Source organism: Lactuca serriola, chromosome 9 (genome assembly GCF_051521515.1).
Source record: "Lactuca serriola cultivar US96UC23 chromosome 9, Lser_US96UC23_V15, whole genome shotgun sequence".
NCBI classification, from domain to species: Eukaryota; Viridiplantae; Streptophyta; class Magnoliopsida; order Asterales; family Asteraceae; genus Lactuca; species Lactuca serriola.
In genome coordinates this window covers 38,023,032-38,034,170 of record NC_136416.1, presented here as the reverse complement: position 1 = coordinate 38,034,170, position 11,139 = coordinate 38,023,032, and positions in this window count along the sequence as shown.

Genomic DNA, 11,139 nt, shown 5'->3' with positions numbered 1-11,139 from the left:
CCTTTTTTTGCATTGTCCCCTTTATGTGGCGTTTCTTCAATCAAGAACAAAAGGAAGAAACTTGGTGGCATTTTTTTTTTTTTTTTTTTTTGCATTGTCCTCTTTTTTGTAGCGTTCTTCAATCTGATTGTTTACAAATTCTTGTGTGAAATGGATTTATATCCATTTGTTAGTCACAATTGAGCCAAATTTGAAATTCCTAGCAATTATGGTCCATCACTCATCCATGACCCTCAAAGCCTAAAAGTATAGTTTTCATCACAACATTTAACTAAAAGCTTCTACTATCATTTTTTCATAAAACATAGTTGATAACTATTCGCAACGGCATGATTACATAACATGTGTTCGAGTTGTTTAGGATTTTCAAACTTCATACCTAACACAAATTGTTGCTCCTTCCAGTTTTGCTCTTCATTGAAAATATTTGGTATTCAACTTCATTCTTAGCCATGTCAGCATCAACAAGTTTAAGATGACCTATATTCCCACCCGTCTCACAATCCGGGGCATTATCTTTTCTGAAAAAATGAGGGTTAAAATTTTCATTCCTATATCATGTCTCACGTAGTTTCAACATCAACCTATATATCATCCACTACTTCTTCATGGATATTATCTACTACCTCCTCTCTTTATTCATCCAACCACTCCTGCATGTTAGTGTTACCAAAATGGTCTATATACGTTGGGATTTCAACACCACATTCACAAGCAATGGCTATAAATTAAGCATATTTAAGTTCATTGCTATATCATGTCTCACCTGTTTCAACATCAACCTATATATCATCCACTACTTCTTCCTGTATATTATCTACTACCTCCTCTCTTTCTTCGTCCAACCACTCCTACATGTTAGTGTAAAATGGTCTATATACGTTGGGATTTCAACACCACATTCACAAGCAATGGCTATAAATTCAGCATATTTAATTTCATTCCTAATTAACCTCAAACTTTTTGGACTATCTACATCAGGAGGACATTAATAGAGCTTCTTATAATTTTCTCTTGTGAATCTTTCCATGAACGCGTAACACTCATCCTTGTCCATGCCTACGAAATCAAGTTTTGCAGCCTTTGATGAATTTTGTCAATGTATTGTATGTGGTGCTTGGCAAAGATTCCTTGGAAGTGCACATCCACAACGATGTAGACAACCATGGTCGAGGAAAGAAAATGGAGGAAGAAATTAGATATAGTTAACTGAAGGAGAAAGGATGAATAAAGTGTTGTCAAAGATTCCTTGGAAGTGCACATCCACAACGATGTAGACAGTCATGGTTGAGGAAAGAAAATGGAGGAAGAAATTAGATATAGTCAACTGAAGGAGAAATGATGAATAAAGTGTTGTCAAAGATTCCTTGGAAGTACACATCCAAACCGATGTAGACAACCATGGTTAAGGAAAGAAAATAGAGGAATAAATTACATATAGTCAACTGAAGGAGAAAGGATGAATAAAGTGTTGTCGTTATTGTCTCATTAAAAACCCTAACAAACACAATAAACAATTACAGGTAGACCACTTAAACAAGGTGGCAAGGAAGGTGTTGATCCCTTCATTTCTTCAAAAAGGACCAAATAGAACAGAAAAAACAACTTTGTTCCTCATAAAGCACTCAAATAACTCAAGGGACTGAATGTGCAAATTCGAAATATATTGTTAGGCTAATGTGTCATTTTCCCTTAAAGTAAATATAAAGAAAATAAAAAAAAAGATATTTTCATCATTTTACAAACACTTAACAAAATATGTTAATAAAGTTAGTCACAAGGACCACTAGTGTGTAGGTTTGCTCCAAAGGGACCATTCATGCAAAAAAAAATTCATAGGGACTGTTTTGGGGACCAAATCAAAACTGTAACGTCCCAGTTTCATAATATTTTTTTATTTTTAATTAAGTTAAAAAGCCATCCTCATAAAATCAATTCGATAAAATCATATGTTCCAAAATACAATCATCCAAATCAAAATATCAAAACAACACAAATTCATAAAATGCTGAAGATGTAGATGAGAGTGTACGGTCATGCCATTGTCTTTCCTTGTCCTCAGAAGTACCTGAAACATTTAAATCCACAACTGCAAGCCAAAGCTTCGTAAGTTCCCCAAAATATCACATATAACACAACATAACTAAACATATATAAGACAACCGGTTGACTCAACCCCGAGTCCTTAGCGAATCAAATACAACATATACGGTCCCTCAGCGATCCTGAGTCATCAGCGACTCAAATACGGCATGTCCGGGCCCTCAGCGACCCTGAGTTATCAACGACTCGATTACAACATATAACATAGAGCAGTAGTCAAGCATAGCTAAGGATACAATCCAATCACAACAAACATGAAATAGGTAATATAGCGAGAAAACTCACCGCACAATAGCTCGATAAAACTCCACAACTCATAGAAACGTAAGTACTATCCTCACAAACCACCTAGACATCATATGGAAAGTCAAATCTCACTCTAGGACTCCAAACCCTAAAGTTTGACCCGAGGTCAAACTTAAGTAAAAAAAGTTACTGATATGGTCAACGGGCGTGCCACGCTCCTTCTGGGCGCCCGACGCCTACAAAATGACGAAATGGTCGATTTTCTTGGCTAAAGCAGGCACATACCACAAAACACTAAAATCCCCTTGCGGCCATGAAAAGTGTGTCCTCCCAAGAAAATCGACCATCTCGTGGCCACGAAAAGTTAGAGTTCTGACTTAATGGATTAAGTCGAATTCCCTTAATGGATTAATGGAGTTCCAACTTTCAGCTCTGAACTCTAACAATGGTCAAATGGATGAAGTTTCCAACTTTATCCATTACGTCCTCCCAAAACTCACAATCTCTAGACTTTCCAACTCAAAATGATTTAAATCATCCATAAAAATTGCATGGCTTAATAGATAAGCACAAAAACATAACTTTCATACTCCAACAAGTCTAAAGAGTACTCCATAGTGCTCAAAAGGTGCTACAATTCTCTCAACTCTAAAACACAAACTCAAAGGGACCAAAAAATGACAAATTTGAAAAACGGCAAGATCTATGATACCAATGAGCGGGATAAAATCTTTTTACTCACAATAGTCCAGAAAATGAAGCAACCTTGTTGCATCTACACTTGATCCTTCTCCAAGACACTTTGAAAAGACCTTGTTCTTCAAGCTTCATACCAAATCAAGAGAAATAAGATTCCAAGATAGGTTTTAAGCTCAAACTGAGAGAGAGAGAGAGAGGGTTATGGTTTCTAAAAATATCTCTAAGGAGTGATTAAGGCCGAATATGAGCAAAACCTAAGGTTTAAGGGTGCTTACATAACCTTCAAAACCCTAAGAAGACGTTCAACCCATTGTCCTAAATGCCACACCCTTAATAAGTGTATCACACTTCCTTTGATTAATTCCTGATTCTTCATACTTTCATATTTCATCGAATATTCAAATTAAAACCACAATGAAATTACATATCGGGAATAAGGATGTTGCAATTCTCCCCCATTTGAATCAAATTTCGTCCTTGAAATCCACTGTGGAAAAAAGCTTTGGATTGTGTTCACATCTCCTCCTCGGGTTCCCAAGTCTATTCAGAACCCTTCCAATGCTCCCACTGCACCTTCACCAAAACCACTGCCTTTTTGTGTGAGGTCTTCGTCTTTCTGTCTAGAATTGCGATCAGCCTCTCAAAATTGTTCAGGTGCTCCTTAACCTATATATCCTACAATGGAATAATGGAAGTCTCGTCCATGATGCACTTTCTCAATTGAGAAATGTTAAATGTGCTATGAATCTAGCTCAATTCATCTGACAAATCCAACTGGTAGGCAACCTTGCCCACCCGAGGTGACACTCTAAAGGGTCCAATGAATATGGGGCCCAACTTGCCCCGTTTCCTGAACCGGATGAAAACCTTCCATGGGTACACCTTCGTGAGTACAAAATCCTCGACCTAGAACTCAAGATTAGACTGACATCGTTCTACATAACTCTTATGTCGGCTCTACACAGCCAGTAACCTCCCATATACCTACTGGATCAACTTTATGATCTTGAGAACTACCTTTGTGCTCCCTAACACTTTCTGACCAACCTCACCCCAACAAATCGGGATCCAACACTTCCTCCCATAATGAAACTAGTAGGGAATCATATCGATGTTGTAATGATAATTGTTGTTGTGGGAGAATTCTATCAACGAAAGATAAAAATCCTAACTACCACCAAAATTAAGAATACAAGCTCTCAACATGTCCTCCAAAGGTCAGAATAGTTCGCTCATTCTGACCATCCTTCTGCAGATGGTAGGTAGTGCTAAAAAGCAATTGAGTACCCAACTCCTCGTGGAACCTCTTCCAGAATCTGGAAGTGAAACAAACATCTCGATCATAAACCACCAAAAATAGCACGTCGTGGCAAGCAACCACCTCCTGAATATAAATTTCGACCAGTTTATCGGTCGAAGAGCTCTCCTAGATAGTGATAAAATGGGCACTCTTGGTAAGACGATCCATAATAATCTAGATAACATCGAATCCTATAGTAGTATTTGATAGCTTCCTGATGAAATCCATAGTGATCTACTTCTATTTCTACATCGAAATCTCCAGTGGATGCAACTTGTCATGAGGCATCTGATGTTGCGAGAGGTTTAGTTCCTTGGACATCTCGTTAACCAGGAGGGGATTTTGGTCGATCCGGCCAAAATCGAGGCAGTTATGCAGTGGGAGGTTCCGAAATCTCCCTCGGATATTATGAGTTTCTTGGGATTGGCTGGGTACTACCGGAGATTCATATATGATTTCTCCAAGATTGAAGTACCCCTCACTCGTCTGACGAGGAAGGGGGTGGATTTCCGGTGGGGCCCTGAGCAGCAGAGGGCCTTTGAGACCCTCCGACAACGACTTTGCGAGGCTCCAGTCTTGCCTCTCCCAGAGGGAGTTGAGGATTTTGTGGTGTTTTGTGATGCATCCTTCACGAGACTGGGAGCGGTCCTCATGCAGAGAGGACAGGTGATAGCCTACGCGTCTCGGCAATTGAAGCCGCACGAGACGAGATACCATACTCATGATCTGGAGCTAGGAGCGGTGGTATTTGCTCTCAAGATTTGGAGAGATTACCTCTATGGGGTCCGCTATACCATATACACGGACAAGAGCCTAAGACACATCATGGATCATCTGAACCTGAACGTGAGACAGCACAGGTGGTTGGACGTAGTCAAGGACTATGATTGTGAGATCCTTTACCACCCAGGTAAGGCGAATGTGGTTGTGGACGCTCTGAGCCACAAGTCAGCTGGATCTTCTACACCAATGACATGTATGAAGATATCCGTGGATTCTCCACTTGTGAGCTTGATCAGGGAAGCTCAAGCAGAGGGTATGTGTCAGGAGAACTGGAAGCTTGAGAGGATTAAGGGTGAGAACACCCGGTTTGTGCAGGATAGCCGGGGATTATTGACCCGTTGCGGTCGGGTCCGGGTTCCGATGTCTGGGTGGGTTAGACAGATTGTGCTGGAGGAGGCTCATAAGTCTGCTTCTCTATTAACCCGGGGGCCACCAAGATGTACTAAGATTTATGATTGAGTTACTGGTGGTCGTGCATGAAGCGCGAAATCACTTGGTACGTAGAGAGGTGCATGACCTATAGGATGGTCATGGTTGAGCACCAGAGGTCTCATGGAAAGCTGAAACCACTAGAGATTCCCATGTGGAAGTGGGAACATATCACGATGAATTTTATCACCAAGCTGCCGAGGACGACGAAGGGCTTCGACGCTACTTGGGTCATCGTGGATCGATTGACCAAGAGCACCCACTTTTTAGCAATACGGGAGAGTTCATCGGCCGAGAAGCTGGCCGACGTGTATATCTGTGAGATCGTTGCTTTCCATGGGGTGCCGGTCTCTATTGTCTCAGACCGCGATGTTCGGTTCACCTCTCATTTTTGGCAGAAGTTCCACGAGGAACTGGGCACGTGGCTGCACTTCAGTACAGCCTATCATCCACAGATGGACGATTAAAGTGAGCTGACCATACAGACTCTTGAAGATATGCTGAGAGCCTGTGTTATTGATTTCGGTGGGAGTTAGGACTCCTACCTACCCCTTGCAGAGTTCTCCTACAACAACACCTTTCACTCCAGCATTGGTGCTCCACCTTATGAGCTATTGTATGGACGGAGATGCCGCACCCCGGTCTGTTAAGATGAGGTTGGTCACAGGGTGATGGGACGGATCGAGGTGGTCCTGCAGACTACCAAGATGATTTAGCAGATCAGACAGCGGTTGCAGACCGCACAGAGTTGGCAGAAAAGTTATGCCGACCGGCGTCGATCTGAGTTGGACTTTCAGGTTGGTCACATCGATCTGAAGGTCTCACCCTGGAAGGGTGTGATTCGCTTCAGGAAGAGGGGAAAGTTGGGTCCCCGATACATCGGTCCATTCAAGATCATTGCCAGGGTTGGCAAGGTGGCGTATAGACTAGATCTCCCAGAGGAGCTCAGTCAGATTCATAACACTTTTCACGTTTCACAGTTGCGAAAGTGTATACCGAATAAGGAGGCGGTAGTGTCGTTAGATAATATTCAGGTTGATGAGCGCCTGAATTACGTGGAGAGGTCGGTGGCCGTTCTTGAGAGGAAGGTAAAGATTCTACGGAACAAGGAAGTACCTATGGTAAAGGTACAGTAGGAGCACAGGAGGGGATCCGAGTGGACGTGGGAGCCGGAGGCAGAGATGCGGGAGCACTATCTAGAATTGTTCGTCACACCAAACTTCGAGGACGAAGTCTAGTTCAAGTGGGGGAGAATTGTAACACCCCAACTCAGGGTATAATATTATTCATTTTATTGAAGGAACTCGACGAGTTGGAGGCCCCAAATCGTCGTGTCGAACCTAGTCATCCCGCGTGTTTTTGACTCCTACTCAACGAGTCGGAGGACCCCGACTCGACGAGTAGAGGTTGTGCATGGAAACCCTAATTTTTAGGGTTTTCCCCCTATTTAAAGAACCTTAACTCCTCACCCCAGCCTCCCTTACCAGCCTATCGTCCAGAAACAAACCCTAGCAAGCTAACTCTCCATTTTTGAGTGTGTGAGGTTAAAAGAGTATGTTTTGGTGCATTTCTTGAAGATATTTGAAGACTTAGAAGCTTGGAACAAGAAGGAGCCTGTAGATCCAACATCCACTTCATTTTGGCATTCATTTGAAGGTAAAAAGTCTTTACTTTGGCTTTCCATTTCTTAGATCTTCTCTTATGCATGAATATGGTCATTTTTGGGGCAAAATGGGGTCATTCTTGGATTTGAACTTGTCCAGAAGATATGGTCTCAGATCTGGACTCCTCTAGGTCCCAAATTCGGAAAGATATTAACTTTATCTAGTATTAACCCCTCACCATGCCCTAAACCTCATTCTAGACTTGGTTTGGTTTTCTAAGCCTTTAAGACCTTGCATGCACGTAAAGTTTGCAACTTTACTTGGAATCTGTGCCTTAGGATGCTAGATCTACAAGTTGGAGCTTTGGAGTAGCTTAAAAATGTCTGAATAGGAAATGGACTAAAGGGACTCGACGATTTGCATGCTCAACTCGACGAGTTTGATGAAGATTGACCGTGGTTGGTTTCTGCATGGACTCGACGAGTCAGTAAGATGACTCGACGAGCCAGTTAGGGTTTTCCTGATTTTTGGACACGCATAGACTCGACGAGTTGTCTGGAAACTCGGTGAGTCAACTAGGGCTTTCACGACTTCTCGAGTTCTGGAAGGACTCGACGTGTCAGTGAGCTGCACCCGACGAGTTGGGTCAATATGGATTGTTGACCTTGACCGTTGACTTTGACTTTGACTAAGGATTGACCAGTTTGACTTCTGAGGGTATTTTAGAAAATTGGGAATTTATGGAAGTGGTCCTATGGTAAATATAGGTGGTGGAGTTCGTGGCTGCGATTCGAGAGTTTGACATTATCACTACAGTTCAACATCTGTGAAGTGAGTTTTCCTCACTATACTCAAGGGTCTAAGGCACCAAGGTCGACCCTTTTTGGATTCTTATCCTGATATGTTATGCTAGTATGATCTGTTAGATCAGTATCTTGGTAGATAGGATGATATTATGCTGTTATGATTTTGATTTCTGGAATACTCTGACATGAACTATTTTGAAAACACTTCGTAATAACTAATGGTTTTTAATTGGTTGAATTTTTTTAAAATTGGCTTGAATTTTGTGGATGTTACAGAAGGTGAATGAAGATGAGCAAATGTGAAGAATGAAGATGAGCAACTATGAAGAATGATGATGAGCAACGTGCATCTGATGGTTTAATGCATGAAGTTGAATTTCTTATACCTTTCATGCATCAAAAAGCAATTTAAGGTATCTATCTCACCTTCCCTAATACCTAATCACATTCTTATGAAATTATTATTAACATTTTTCACTTATCTTTTAAAGCCTACAATCAAGAAGAGGTAATGGGTATTAAAAACTTACCTAAATTATATTTTTTTATGTAGGAAAATAAACTGGAGATGGGTATTAAGAAAATTAATAAAGAATAAACATAGTTGTGATAATTTAAGGTACAAAGCGCGCGCACGGGATATATATATATATATATATATATATATATATATATATATATATATATATATATATATATATATATATATATATATATATATATATATATATATATATATATAGAGAGAGAGAGAGAGAGAGAGAGAGAGAGAGAGATATTTTGTGCTAGATTTTTTTGTATAGGAAAAGAACATAATTGGGTGATTGTTGTTGGCTAATTTGGTGGTTTAGTGATTCGGTACATGTAAACACAAAACAAACATACACACCACTAAAGAGAATAGTAACTATATCTTTTTGTTTTTTTGGATGTTGTTGACTGCTTTGGTACATGTAAACACAAAACACATACACACACAAGCACGATTTCACTACCTGAATATATTTTTCCTAAGTTATTGACGGTTGTGTTACATATAGATTAAGAGGTACCTGTAAACACCAAAGAAAAAAAACAACACCAGAATTAGAACATATATATATATATATATATATATATATATATATATATATATATATATATATATATATATATATATATATATATATATATATATATATATATATATATATATATATATATATATATATATATGAAGGAGTTGTAATAAAGAGAGATAAAGATCTATTATTTCATGATTATTGAATTTCTAAAAGATACACATAATAAATCTTATTTTTGAAGTTTAAACATTCAAAAACTATTTGTATTACGTTTGATTGATTCAATAGTTAACCATAGATCAAGTAATGCTTTAAATGGGTGTACACATTGCATTTGGCCATGTACCTTTTGAAATTCAATCTTTGACCAAATCCTTCCTAATAAATAAAGAACTTTTTGCCACATGTTATCCTCTCATTCATTTGGACACATGTCATTTTCTAAAAATTTTGAATTTTCTATTTTCCACTTGTCATTTTATTGTATTTTTTATTTTATTAAATTAAAATTTCACATTTAATATGTATGGTAATATATATGTAAGGTATTTATTACAAATGATTTGTATATGTAATGTATTCAATACATTAAAGTCTCAATAATTTTAATAATTCAAATTTTTTCTCATTTTTCTTATATATTCAAACTATTCAAATTGTTAAAAATTCATATTAAATTATTTTTTTAAAAATAAACTCATGTAATACATGGGTCTCACACCTAGTTTGTATAATAAAAAGTAATATATATATATATATATATATATATATATATATATATATATATAGAGAGAGAGAGAGAGAGAGAGAGACTTAGGTTCAAATGAGAACGATTATATAATTAAGAATGCAAAAACAAATCTGGGCTACATATATATATATTTTTGCCCAAAACCCTCATGTGTACAGACGCAACAAAAGAATTTAATAATCATACGTGAATATAAACCACCACCACCACCGCAGCTAATGCAACCATCATTAGGCAACATATATTTTTTTTGCCACAAAACCCTCCAACGTACCAGCACAACGGAAGAATGTAATATTTATATGTAAATAAGTATATTCATATCTGAATATATAAAGTATATTCAAATATGAATAAATATATATACATATTCTCAAGTATATATTTATATATGAATATCATTTGTTCCGTCGTCTCGGTACGCCGGAGCGCTTAAACAGATTAGAAATATGCGAGAATATACTTACATTTATATTCATATATGAATATTATGTTCCTTCGTCGCTTCGGTACGCTCGAGGATCTTGCAGCAAAAACAAATATGTGGCTCGATGGTTGTTGCGTTAGTTGCGGTGGTGGTGATTTATATTCACGTGTAAATATTAAGTTCCTCCGTCGTGCGGTACGTGGGAGAGTTTTGCGGCAAATAAATATATATATATATATATATATATATATATATATATAGAGAGAGAGAGAGAGAGAGAGAGAGATCATTTAATTTGTGGCGTCGTCAACGTTCTCTAATTTTTATATATAGATTCGATTGAAGTCATTGTTTTTGTAGAGGAGGACCATCTTTTTCTATTTCCACGACGGTAAGATCGAGGACCGATAGCAGGGGCGGAACACGAAAAGTAAAACTAGGGGGGCCGAGAGATATCTTAATGAAATACAAAACTAGTTTGGTTTTATTTCAAATCTACCTTGTATGTTTTATCTGGTTATGATTTTGAAAATAATTTAAGTAGTTTTACAAACTATTTTATAATTAATAATTTTAATGATACATATAGAATTAACAATTCAAACTTATTGAAAATAAGGAAAAAGACTATCTTTATATTTGTTCACTAGTTTTTATGTTTGTTTCATTCCTTTGGTTTGAAAAACCAAAGTTTTTTTTGTACAACACAAATTACACATGCATAAAATGTTACACATAAAATTAACAATTCTAAAGCAAGCAATTACCTCATAAACTAAAACGATCCTATAGAATCAAGAGTCCAAAAAAACATGTGAAATTAACAATCCTAATAAATTATAGTATTAGGATTTGTAAATACTAATGAAAAGTAACAGGAAAAAAAACCCAAATAAAATTTACAAATAAATCATATTTTGATTATAT